Source organism: Cnephaeus nilssonii, assembly GCF_951640355.1.
Source record: "Cnephaeus nilssonii genome assembly, chromosome: 18".
Classification (NCBI taxonomy): Eukaryota; Metazoa; Chordata; class Mammalia; order Chiroptera; family Vespertilionidae; genus Cnephaeus; species Cnephaeus nilssonii.
Genome location: NC_137089.1, coordinates 3326951 through 3339965, shown reverse-complemented (window position 1 = coordinate 3339965; position 13015 = coordinate 3326951).

Below are 13015 nucleotides of genomic sequence, written 5' to 3'. Positions count from 1 at the left end.
CTGGAATTACTAACGGACCTCCTGGTACAAAGCATGTGGCACAGGAAAATAAAACCTGCAGCTTGGTTCTTTCCCCCGCAACACCCTTCACCGGGGCTGGGGGAGTCGAGTTCCGCGAGGGCACTGGGCTCGCCCTTCCCTGCTCTCCAAGGAGAAGGTATGTGAGATCCGGCAGAGCCCAGGGTGTGGGCTGGGCCGCGCGTGGTGCCCAGCGGGGTGCAAAGACCTCCTTTGTGGGCGCGGGGCCCTCACCTTCCTCACCAGGGAGGGGGGGGAGTGAGGTCACTCGTGGTCCCCTCCTGCTGCTGATGGCAGCCCCTCCCTCCTCTCCGTCTCTGCCTGCTGTCCACCTCACAGTGACAAGCAGACAGAAGGCCGGCCCCTCGCGGACCTCTGGCTGAACTACTGTCATGTCCCTCTCCTCTGCTCCTGTCCTCTCTCGATTGGGTTTTCTCTTTCTCCAGGACGTCGGCTGCAAGATGCCAAAAGCATGAGAGTCCGGCTCCGGATCAGTTAAAAGAGCGAAGGCTCCATGAGACGGGAACGCAGGCCATGACCCCCGAGCCCGCCGTCCAGGATTCTAATCACGTGGGACTGTGCGTCCCCCGTGGGCCTCTTTCCCGGGGTGCGCATCCCCCTTAGGGGCTTCCTATGGAGGAAAACACGGTGGGGGGTAGGACGCCAGGATTTCCGGTCCTCAGACAGTAAAATTGATGCGATCATTAATGTCAGCAAACATTTAAGGAGGCTTTGCTTCCCCGAGAGAGGAGCTCCATCGGACAAAGGGAGGTGGGTGACGTACACAGCAGGGGGTGGCACTTGTAACCATTTCCTCAAGCGTCCTTTTTGGGTTTGGTCTCACCTCGAATTCATTTCCTGCCCTTCCTCCAAAGAAACCTCTGGAATCCTGAGTACTGGAGTGCATAGTCACAAATATTTTAAAACCGCCCTCGATTTTTTTCTCATTTACAAAATTGAATTTTAAAAACCTGCCTCACTAAACTCCTAATCTTCATGCAGCGGGAAGGCAGCAAGAGGTCGGAAAGGGCTTTGAAAATGGAGCGCTGATACAGAGGAGAGAAAGTTGAAAGCAGCGACCGCGTCGTTATATAACCCGAGACGCTCTCACGCCGACAAGCGAGAGCTGGCGGACGCGAGGAAACGCGGACAGTCCATTCCAGCTGGATCCCAGCAGGACGTCCAGCGGCCGCTCCCGTCCCCGCCGGCGGCCCCACCACGGCCCGCTCCAAGCGCGTTCACCTGTTGCATGGAGGAAGTGGTTCATTATTTGCAACAGGGTTCCTTGAACAGGTACCCGCATCCTGTCTGCCAGTGGTTCCAGTCTTGTCTTGATCTATTTTGTTTTCCTCTAACGTGGAAGAGATTGAGATGGAATCAAATTAAAGAAGCTGCTAATTTTCGGAGCGCGCCAGCTGCTCTGGGGAGACGCCTTTTCTCGGGAAGTCCAGGGGGGTGGCTCTGCCCTCTCCTCCCGCCCCGTCCTAACCGCAGTCCGGCTGCTCCCCGCGGGGCAGAGGCAGCTTTCCCTCGAAGCCGAGTGCTCCTTCTCGGCGAGAAATGGTCTCGAGTGTGCCCATCGCCGTGTCCTGCCTCAGCCCAGGGAGACCCGCAGATGTTCCCGCCTCCAGTGTAAGACCTGGTTCTGCCCTCAAACGGACCCGATGTGCTGAGAATAGACCCCCGCGCACCGGCACACAGGCGGTCTGCTCCCAGGCCCCGCACGCCCAAGGGAACGCCCCCCTCACCTGCTGTGAATTGGCCTGTGGCCCCCAAAATGCGTCTGTTCGAGCCTTAACTCCCAAAGTGCCTGTGTTTGGAGATGGGGTGGTTAAGGAAGTAATGAAGGGTCAATGAGGTCATAAGGGCCGGATCCTAATCCCATAGAATCCGTGTCCTGGTAAGAAGAGGAAAGCTACGGAAACTCTGAGCTCTCCGGTCTGCACCCCAGAGGTTCTGACTCGGGCGGTCTTGATTGGACCCATTTGCAGGAAGCCCCTCAGTCTCCGGGGCGGGGCGGCTGGGAAGGCTCGTGTGTCGCTAGCTGCGTGCAAACGTCCACCCCGGTGCCCGGCGCAGAATCGGATAGGTAACTGACCGCTCTTGTTACTGTTTCATTACCAACTTTAAGTGACACGGTGCCTGGGGCGATGGCTGGCCCACGGTCCCCCCCAGTCCCGCGTGGCGCTCGGTAGAACGTGAAAAGGACTCAGTGAGGGACTGGCGGGCAGCGCGTGTGATTTTACTTTGGCTGATGGCAAACCACAGAGCATTTTACATGGTCCATTGGACGCACGCCACATGTGCAGTGTGAACGTCTATGAAACACGCCAAATCGCACTGAGGCCGTGGCGCCAATGGCCCCGTGGCTGATAGGGAAGGTGCTCTTTCTAGAAGGACTGCTCAGGCTAAGACAGGACCTGGGTGGGGGAGGGAGGGCGCGGTGGAACTGCAGTGAGCTGCTGGGTGCACGCCCTGGTCTAACCCACGCATCTCCTCTGGCCCACAGGCCAGACCTGTCGGAGGCCGTGTGTCTGGGCGTCTTTATAAAACACTATAAAGTTCTTTCTGGTTTTTCTTTCTCTGCTGATAGTGTTTTTGCTTAGGAAGGGGGTGGGCCTGGATTAATCTCAAGAGAGAAATTTTATGTCGTGCTTTTTAAAAATATCTTTGGAGCTTCTCTGAGATGAATGATATAAAAATGTATCGTGAAAAAAGTGCTTCATGAAAAGGGATGTGGAAATAAGGAGAGGACAATGAGGCCGTCTGTACCAGATGCCGTACAACATACGTAGAAGGGAACCGTGCGGGAAGGCGCTGGGCTGGCCTGAGCGCATGGCTGCCGCTCTGAACGCTCTCATGTGGCGGGTGTCTGAGCTCGCCCCTCGCTGCTCTCCTGAACGTCTCCCCACCTTCAAGGCCTGGCAGCCACCAGCTCCTCGAACAGACGGAAGAACAGTGACGGTGCCCGCTGCCCGCAGTGGAGTGCAACAGGCCTGAGCTGGGACAGGTGGCTTGCTTCCCTGCCTCTCACGCTTCCCCATCTGTAAAGTGGGGCACGTGATCCTCGGTGAGTGGCTGCACGGAAGAGAAGTCTGCTCCTCTCGGGCCTTTATGTCCTTTTCCTCAACTCGCGAAGGAGACAGAGGGCTCCAGGCACATACCTGCTCCTCCGTGTTGTCATCCCCTCGTCTGCCCGACAGACGTGACCATCGTGCCCCAGTGTCCTCAGCGGTCGCTGGGAAGGTCAAGGGTATGCGGGAACATTTAGAGAAGGGCTGGCCGTGGCTGTGGAGCAGGGGCCCACCCGTGTCCTGCCCTGTCACCTGCCGATCTTGTTGGCTCGTGTGTGTAGGAGCCCGGGTCCAGCCCTCTGGGAGCCTGCTCATGTTAGAGCAGCGGTGAAGGAAAGGTTAACCTGGAGCAAGCATGTCAAACCCACGGCCGGTGGGCCGCATGCCTCGCAGCCAGCTGTGAGTTTGACATGCTTGACCTGGAGGAATGAGCCATCGGCCATGGAGCGCTCAATCCGAGAACAAGCTTCTAGGCGGAGGCATTTCCCAGGGTCTTCAAGTTACCCCACTGGGGGTGGCGCCATCAGCCATATCCAGTTATGGCAACTCCTTTGGAAACCAACTTTGCCTGAAATTTCAAGCAACATTCAAGGAAGCCGTATATTTGATTGTTTAAGAATCTGAGAAGGTGGGTTCTCTGATAACACCGAAACAGAATAATCCCATCAGATCACAGATGTATGCATTTAGGATCCTCTTACAATAAAAAAGTTCCCCCAAACTAGGTTTTATGTAACACCTGCCCTGTGTTGTGCAACAGAATTTGTTTTCAAAAAAAATCCTCAGTGGTGGAATTAATCCGGGAAACGCGAGTTAAATAAAGCGCCGTGGATGCCGGCAGCGTTTCCCAGAGGCCGGCAGGCTGGTGCGCCTCGTGGATCTGTGAGAGCAGCCGGAGTACCCAGCAGTCCCCGCGTCTACGTGGCTCCTGACCTTCCCCTCCCACCGTGTCACTAGGACACTGTGTTCCTAAGGAACCTGCTGCTCAAAGTGCGATGTGAACCCACCGCCTGGGCCTGGGCCTCGTTCGCAATACAGACCCCCAGGCCCAGCCCGGTCCTGGAACGGGTGTGAAGGGACCCCTGGCCGGTGTGAATGCACACGAAAGCCCGAGACACTGCCCCCCGCTCTGGCGAATGCCAGTCATCAAGCATAGATGGGTGACGGCCAGGAGGCGGGTCTGAGCTGGCTGAATGCTGGACCCGGAGCCCGTCTGGGAAACCAACCACCTCTTCGCAGCAGTGCCGGGAGGGGACGGGGAAGCCCCCGGGAAGCCCCGGGAAGGAGGAGAAGGCGAGCAGGCCGTTCGGTCGAGGCCAGGCACGGCTCCTCCCGCCCCCCCCCCCCCCAACATCCCGGGTCTCCCCTCTGCTGAGGAACTTCTTCTTCTGTCCTCAGCCGGCGTGTCCACGGCATCTTTGGAGACTCCATCCTGTTGCACTCTCTGGACGTGGTTTTATGTGACTGTTCGTTTGTTTGGCTTTGTTTAATCAGGCACCTCATTGGATTAGACTCCAATTCCAAGCTCTGGCGTTTGGGTGACAGCTCCGATTGCAGGTCCTTGTCTCTCCTCCGCTGACCTCTGCCCCGCACTGCGTGGCTCACGGATCCCAGAGTGTCCGGGCGGCGTTTACACTTAGAAGGTCAGGCTTCCGTCTCTCACTCCCTCCTCTCAACTCTTCTCCCCGAGTTCCAGTCGCTGCGGTGACGCCAACCTCTGCCCCCTGAGTCTACAGGCCAGAGAGGGGGTACATTTCACATGGGGGGGTTTAGGGGTGTGTGTGTGTGTGTGTGTGTGTGTGTGTGTGTGTGTGTTTCAGTGCATATTTTCTTTTGTGTTTGTAGCCTTCCAACATGGCACTGCCTCTGCCTGTCCTGAGACGGCAGCAGAAAAACAGGTCCCTCTCGGGCTCTCTCCTTCCCTGGGAGTCCTCACTGGGGCTCCCTCGCCTTCCCTGAGAGTCTGCACTGGGGCTCCCTCTCTGGGAGCTCTAGGCCAGGTTTTATCCCCGCCCCCCGCCCCCCGCCCACTCCCCCACGTTTGTAGTTCTCAGACTGAGTTACCTGTGAGAGGATCAGGTCTGTGCTGCAAACAGAGTCCCCCTCCTTCCCCCTCTACAGACGCCTGCAGAACATTCTAATCTTGTAGTTTAGTCAAATGATTACTCAGCAGTTTATTAAGCCACCCCTTTCTGTGCTGTGTGAGGCTACAGGGCGAGGCGGTGGGGAAAGGACAAAAAAAAGTCCCACATGCGACCGCACCTTTAACGGTTCTGTCTGTCCCTCTAAGGGCTGTGCGGGCTGACACCTCACCCTGGACTGCTGAGACCCGGGGCGGGACTTCCTTCCTGGGGGACAGGCCATGGGCCGCCATCCCCAGCTCCACCGTTAACTGTGTGGCCGGAGGAGTCCTCTGACCCCTCTGGGCTGTTTTCTCATCTGGAGTGAGAGCCAGTTGTCATAGGGAAGCTCTGGTTTCCTGTAGGTCTAATGCCCTCTCATTTTAATAAAGCAAAGCAGCCAATTCCTGGGCCCGAGCTGCCTGGAGAGTGGTAATTAGGGTTTTTCTATGTTCCTGATTTTTCACGTTCAGGGTTATTAAACACAACATCATGCTGGGAACACGCAGAGGCGGCCTTCCCCTCGCTGAGCCTAATAAACAGGCGCTGCTGCTTCTCTAATTGGGTGGGTCACCCGGGGAGACCTCTCGCACGGTCCCAGAGCGGGGTCAGAGGCAGCGTGGGGGCCCAGGGCCACAGAGACACGCGGGGACACACCCGGGTTATGTAAGTTCACTTCTCGGGCCACCGCAGCTCAGGAACCAAACGCAACTTAATTTAGCTCCTCACGGCCAGTGGGCTTTCAAGTCAGAAAGCCCCCTCAGGGTGCACCCCCCCCCCCTTCTTCCTACTCCTTACATGACAAGTTACAGTCTGCTTCCCACCTCATCTCAGAGGGTCGCCCTCTGCAAAATGGGCCGAATTATTGCATTAATTACATGCAGTGTACCCACGTGGTTCTGCCAGCACATAACAGGATTCAGCTCCTAGCTCCTTCGTCATTTTGCATATCGAAGGAATATTTTATTTTTATTTTTTTTTCCGAAGGAATATTTTAAATATTTCACCTGGGAACGACGAAACCAATGTCTGTGCCGTGAACACGCATCATCTGCTTCCCCTGCATGCTTTCCTGCTTAGTGAGGCCACACTCACACTATGTGGTTTGAGTCAGGCTCACCCCCACCCCCCACCCCCGTCCTAGAGAAGGAGGTTCGGAGCATGCCTGCACCACGATGGCTGGCCCAGTGGTGGACTCACAAACCTAAGCCAATCCAACCCGAGTGAACTTGGTGACTTCCGTTGGTCATACTCCACGTGGTCATTTTTTTTTTCTAATTTTTATTGTAGTTTATTGATTTTTTTTTTTTTTTTTTTTTGCAGAGAGGAAGGGAGAGGGATAGTTAGAAACATTGACGAGAGAGAAACATCCATCAGCTGCCTCATGCACACCCACTACTGGGGATGTGCCCGCAATCAAGGTACATGCCCTTGACCGGAATCGAACCTGGGACCCTTCAGTCCGCAGGCTGAGGCTCTATCCACTGAGCCAAACCGGTCAGAGCCACGGTCATTTTTATGCTGGATCTGAACCTGGGAGGATGTAGCCGGAGAGCCGCACTGAGCCAGCTGGGGACTCTGAGATCCCCTGGAGAAAGGGACCAGCCCAGAGAACGTCGAGTCAGGAGAAGAGGAAGAACAAGCGCATCCTCTGCGTGGGCCCACACCTGCCGGCTGTCCGATGGACTCTGGGTGGAAAGGCCGGACGCCATACATGCCCTTTTTCCCTTTAAATCAGGTGCATTGTTACTTGTGACCGTAATAATCCCAATTAATAAAAGATTCCAGCATAGTCGAGATCTTGGGAAAGCATATGAAACACTGTTGTGGTTGAGATGCAAGTTTATAGGCAATTTTCTAGGCCTGTTTAGATATTGATAAAATGGGTCCTTTCATGTCCATTATCAGAGGAAATCCGTATAGCTTGTCCAAAGAGGCCTCCAAGAAAACTTCTAGAACATGACCCTTGCAGATGCATTAATAACAGAAATTAACCCTGTTATTCCTCTGTCGATGAATCAAGTACACAGGACTTGGAGATGCTGCATGGAGGCAGCTGATGCTAAAGAACTGAAATAGAATCATTGTTCCCTTGGAGCCCACCCTGGTACCTAGCGCTGACTATGCTCTTAGAAACTGTGGAACCCAATGAACAAAACTAGCAAACAAACAAAACAGACACAGACTCATAGATACAGAGTGACAACTCTCAGAGGAGAGGGAGGGTGGGAGCTGGGTGACTTAGGTGAAGGGATTAAGAAAAACACACACACTCATAAACACAGACAACCGTGTGGTGATTATCAGAGGGAAGGGGGTGGGGGAGGTAGAAGAGGGAAAAGGGGGATAAATGGTGAGGGAAGGAGACTTGAGTTTGGGTGATGAACACACAATACAATATACAGATGATTGTATACTAATATTGTACACCAGAAACCTATATAGTTGTATTAACCAACGTAAGCCCAATAAATTCAATTTTAAAATGTGGATTGAATGAACAAATGAATATATTACCTGACAACATGTTTCTCCAAACCTACATCTTTAGAGTTAATACATACTCAAAGACAAAAAAATTAATAAGACCTTGCCCAACCCATAGCCACCATGATAGAGAGGGAATTCGCCACCACCACCACGTGGGTGGCCTAGTGGGGGTGAAAGGGGGTAGAGTCCAGACAAAGAGGTTATTGAGAGGATCAAGACATAGTTATCCGTGATATAGCAGAGCCATACCCACAATGCACCTGTGTTCTCCGAGCCCACTCATGCCCCAACACTGCCCTACATCCAAAACCACAGACGTCTGGGAAGCCACGGAGCCCGGGATCCACGCTCTCGCGAGCAGAGCACCATCAGGCTGCTGCAGAGCTCCAGGCCGAGCGGGAGTCAGAGCAGCAGCGCCCGGCAAATGACATGGCTCACTCTGACCTGAGGACTGAGCGACTTCTCACAAATGGAAACATAAACCCGGAGGAAATATTATGAGAACGGATCTGTAAACACTGAAACGGAATATAATCAGGAACAAGTCATAGCTTAGACTAATGAGGAATAAATTATGCTGGAATGCATTACCGGCTTTGCTCCTCAGCATGACTGGGGTGCGGGGGGAGGGGGAGGATGTCAGAAGGGCCCACGTGACTTTAAACTTAAAGATGTAATATGATGAGCCACTGCAGAACTGACCTCTGAACTTGGCCCTGAGTACAGGTCACCCAGTTGTGATGGAGAATAAAAATGTTGTAACTTCTTTGCAGGAGCTATCCATTTCTGGCTCAAAAATATTTCTCATTTTTTTTCTCCCTCCTCCACTCTTTTCTGCTCAAAAACCAATAAAGGCTTGTTAATTCCTTGGGATACATGGGGCCCAGATTTGCTGCTCTAAATACCACCATTTCCCCCACGAAGATACTGCCAAATAGGAATTTTGTTTTTGGAACTAGGTCTTTATTACTTCCTCACTTTCACAATTTGTTTTTTTTCCTTTCTTTAATTTCTACTTAAATTGCAGGTTTAAATTCAGCAGCCCTGTCTTTGGGGCCGGTTATCTCATTATCTGAAACACACCGTCTTCTGTAACTGCTCACCAGACAGGGCATTCACTTTTGAACTTGGTTCTGCAGGAGGTGCCTTTGATTACACATTTTCCCATTCGCAGATCCGACATGCCTGCTCTCCGGACTCTACCCGCCCAGCCTCCACAAAGGGCAGCCTGTCCCCACGCTGAGTACTGAAGGCACATTCCCCATCCGGCCCCCACACCCAGAGCCACACCGATCTGTCTCTGACCCTCTTGCATTGTTCACATCCTGGGCCTGAACTACTCACCCGGCACAGCCGGAGTCACACTAACTGCACCGGTCTGACCCTGTGATGGCTGTTTTCACCGTCATCATCGCACCTGGGTGTGGTAGCCAATCGGCAGGACGGCCTTCAGGTTTCCTGCCTCCTGATTCCCCTGCCTCCGAATAGGGCCACCTCTAAAGGAAGGTCACAAAAATGACAGCGTGTGACTTTCGAGGCCAGGTCACAAAAGTCACAGTGGCTTTAGCCCTGCCCTTCTTTGCGTCACTCAGTCTGGGAGATGCCAGCTGCCATATTGCAAGGATGCTCAAGCAGCCCCATGGAGACATCCGTACAGCAAGGAACCGCAGCCTCCTGCCAAGGACTAGCCGTGACGTGTCAAGCTTGTGAGCGAGCCTTCTGGGCACTGGCTGCCCTCGTCCCAGGCAAGCTTTAAAATGGCCGCAGGCCCAGCCAAACCTAGACGACAGTTCCCAGAGAGGTCCTGAGAGATTTCTGACCCACAAACGTGGGAGGCGGTAAACGTCTGTTGCCGAGGTAAGCCGCTAAGTTTGGGGGTAACTGCACAGTCACGGGGAACTCATGCATGGGGACCCTAGGTTCTGCCTACTTAGTGTCAACAGTAGCTGCTCACTCAAACTCAGGTGAAAAGCAAACTGCTCTCTCCCCCCCAGCTCGCGCCTGGTCGGTCCCTGGACTCAAACTACAAAACGGATGGGGCAGTGGGAGCAGCTGAGGTCTGGGCCTCGGTGAGCCCTCCGCCACCACCCAAGCTTTCGTTACAGACTCGCCACCGTACCCCAGGCTGCGAAACCGTGGGGGGAGCTGATCAGCTCAGAGTCGGGAGGACAAAGGAGACGGCAGTGGTTGAGGTGGGGGGAGCCGTCTCTTGCTTTGTAAACTCAGCCAGCCTGACCCTCGGGACACGGACAGACCACAGATGTGGAACTGCGTGATGTCACCTTCACGGGTGTTTTATGATGAGCGTCTCAGCCAGGAGGAGGCCTGCCCACGGCGGAAATGATGACTGCTTGGTTCTATGTCCTCCTTTTGAGAACTGTTTACAAGGTAAGTGATTTAGTTGTCCCTAGTCACATGTAGATATAACATGTAACTACAGGCATAACATTTACACATATAGTGCTTATATATTTCTATATAAACATATGTTTTATATATACATATACTGCTTTTTATCCTTTTTTAAATATATTTTATTGATTTTTTTTTTACAGAGAGGAAGGGAGAGGGATAGAGAGTTAGAAACATCAATCAGCTGCCTCCTGCACACCCCCTACTGGGGATGTGCCCGCAACCAAGGTACATGCCCTTGACCGGAATCGAACCTGGGACCCTTCAGTCCACAGGCCGACGCTCCATCCACCGAGCCAAACCGGTTAGGGCGTGCTTTTTATCCTTCTGGAGACAGCCAAAATGAACTTGAACTCTTGCTTGTTTTGCTGTTTTTGTCCTAATTAATGTGTTTTTATTGAAACCCACTTACACTCGACCAGGCAGCCAATAGCGCCACAATGTGAAAGACGCGATTGATGTCTTCCTTCAGGTTCCATTTTCTAAGCGTTTCAGAGAGCATGGAGGAAAGGCAGGAAACCATCAGCCGTGGGTCATTCTCCAGGTTAGGAAAGAACACTTGGCAATTTCCTTTCTTAATTGAAAGTGGGGGTGCTCCGCCGTTCCACCGAGTTCCTTGAAGCCCCCCTCGGCCGGAGATGCATCCCGGGAGGTGAACCACCAACCTGGAAATTGATGGGTCCGCCCTGGGACTGTCGCCAAGGAGACGGGAATCCTAATGCGCCTCGCTGCACGGGGACGGGACACCGCCAGGGACGCACTCTGCATCAGCCCAGCGCCTCGGGGGCCCTCTCTGGAGTCGGTCTTGACAAGCGATGTACTTCAACAAGATTGAAGACGTGACTGAGTCCCGTCGAGCCAGGGGCTGCCTGTGTGCGGACCAAACTGCTCTGACAAGCCAGGTGGCCGAGGGGAAGGGAGCAAGTGTCCGATGGGGAGCCCAAAAGCACCGCTTTCCTTAATGGATGGAAAACCAAGTGCCCCCCCTCTCTCCACCCGTCCCCTCCCCCCTCCTCTCCTTCCTCAGTAACCAGGGCTGTGAACACCAACATAAATTATATTTTATGTGGTAGATTAGAAAAAGCAGCTCCGCATATTAATCCTTTACAGCCAACTTATAAGAGAGGATTTATTATTCTGAATCGCTATCTCCGCTTTTATCGACGGGGAGACAGATTGAGAGGGTTTCAAGGACCTGCCCAAGGTCACGAACAACCGGAGGCCGAGTCTGAGACCTGAACGGGAGGTTACGACGCATAATCATCCTCTTAATTCTGCAGCAGCATCTCCGTTTTATTAAAAAGGGACAGAGCCCTGACCGGTGTGGCTCAGTGGACAGAGCGTCGGCCTGCAGACTGAAGGGTCCCAGGTTCGATTCTGGTCAAGGGCATGTACCTTGGTTGCGGGCACATCCCCAGTAGGGGGTGTGCAGGAGGCGGCTGGTCGATGTTTCTTTCTCATCGATGTTTCTAAATCTCGCTCCCTCTCCCTTCCTCTCTGTAAAAAATCAATAAAATATATTTTAAAGTAAATAAATAAATAAAAATAAAAAGGGACAGAGGAAGTAAATCCCGATGCTGACGATGACTCAACTGCTAGGCCCAAGCTGGAGTTTGGATTCCAAATCCGTCAGGATCAGAAGTAGATTCTCTCCCGGGATCAGGGACCCGACAGGCTGGGGTTCTAGAAACACAGATCCTCCTCCAACGCTCGGGGGGACACAGATATCAAAACTGTTACAAAAGCCTTCCTTGTTGCCAAAAATCCCCTTTATTGTCCTAATTACGCTGAGTGGTAATTAATAAAACCAAGGATAGGACACGTCCCTGAACATGTTAACGATTCCCCCAAAAGGCTAAGCATCGTGAGAGCGAGCGAAAAGGAACCTGAAGGCTCCCGCCTCCTCGCCTCGCTGCGTGGTTTGCTGAGGACACCTCGGCCCCGCTCCGGGTGCTCTGTGTCCCCACCTGCTGCTCCCTGCAGACGCACCGACCAGACTTCCTGGCAACTGGGCTGCGGGTGGAGCTCAGCAGCAGGAGGTCCCAGGAAGGCCAGGCCTCTCCCTCCCTCCTCAGGGATGCTGCGCCTGACAAGCCCTAACTGGCACTCTCGGGGGGTCGGGGGGGTGGAGGGTTGATTTGGAGGCTCCAGCCTTTCCTGCCTTGAGCAATTCGGCTCTCACCCCAAACTGCAAACTCCATCCAGCCTGCAGCGAAGAAACGCACGCAGCCTCCTTCGCAGACAGCTCACGGGCCATCTATGGCTTTTCCAAAACGCCTTTCATTCGGTGGCTTTCCACGTGATTTTTAAACTCAGAGATCATCCTCACAGAAGTGTTTCTTGTTTTGTTTTTCACACAGGATCTCACCACAGTTTCGCGGTCCCAGTACACTCTCCACCACGGCGGCCACGCTGAACGGGCGCCAGCTGTCTCCCAGGTGCCCGCGCCCATGGGTCGCGGAAGGTGCCGCTGACAACAGGAAGTCATCATCCCCCCGCCCGGGGAGGCGCCACTGGAGAGGGGGCCCCGAGACTGGGCTCCAAGCCAGGGGTGGGGAACCTCTCTGCCCAGGGCCATTGGATATGTAGGACGTCATTCGTGGCCCACACCAAGTCATCAACTTAAACATGAGCCTGCTGCACTGGGTCAAACATTTCATTAACTCGCCCCTCGTGCCCTGGCAGGGCCGGATGTCGCCCGCCCCTGTCCTAAAGGATGTAAAAGACGTCAGAATCTGCCAAGCAGCAGCGGGAGAACTGACGTTTGCAGAAGAAAACCCGTTTGCACTGTGTGAGAGCAGGGGTGGGGCAGCCCGTGCTGGGGGACGATGGTAAAGTCTGTGCGGCCACGACGCAGAATGGGACTCGGGACACCCAGAGAGAGGAGTGCAGGTGAGAGCA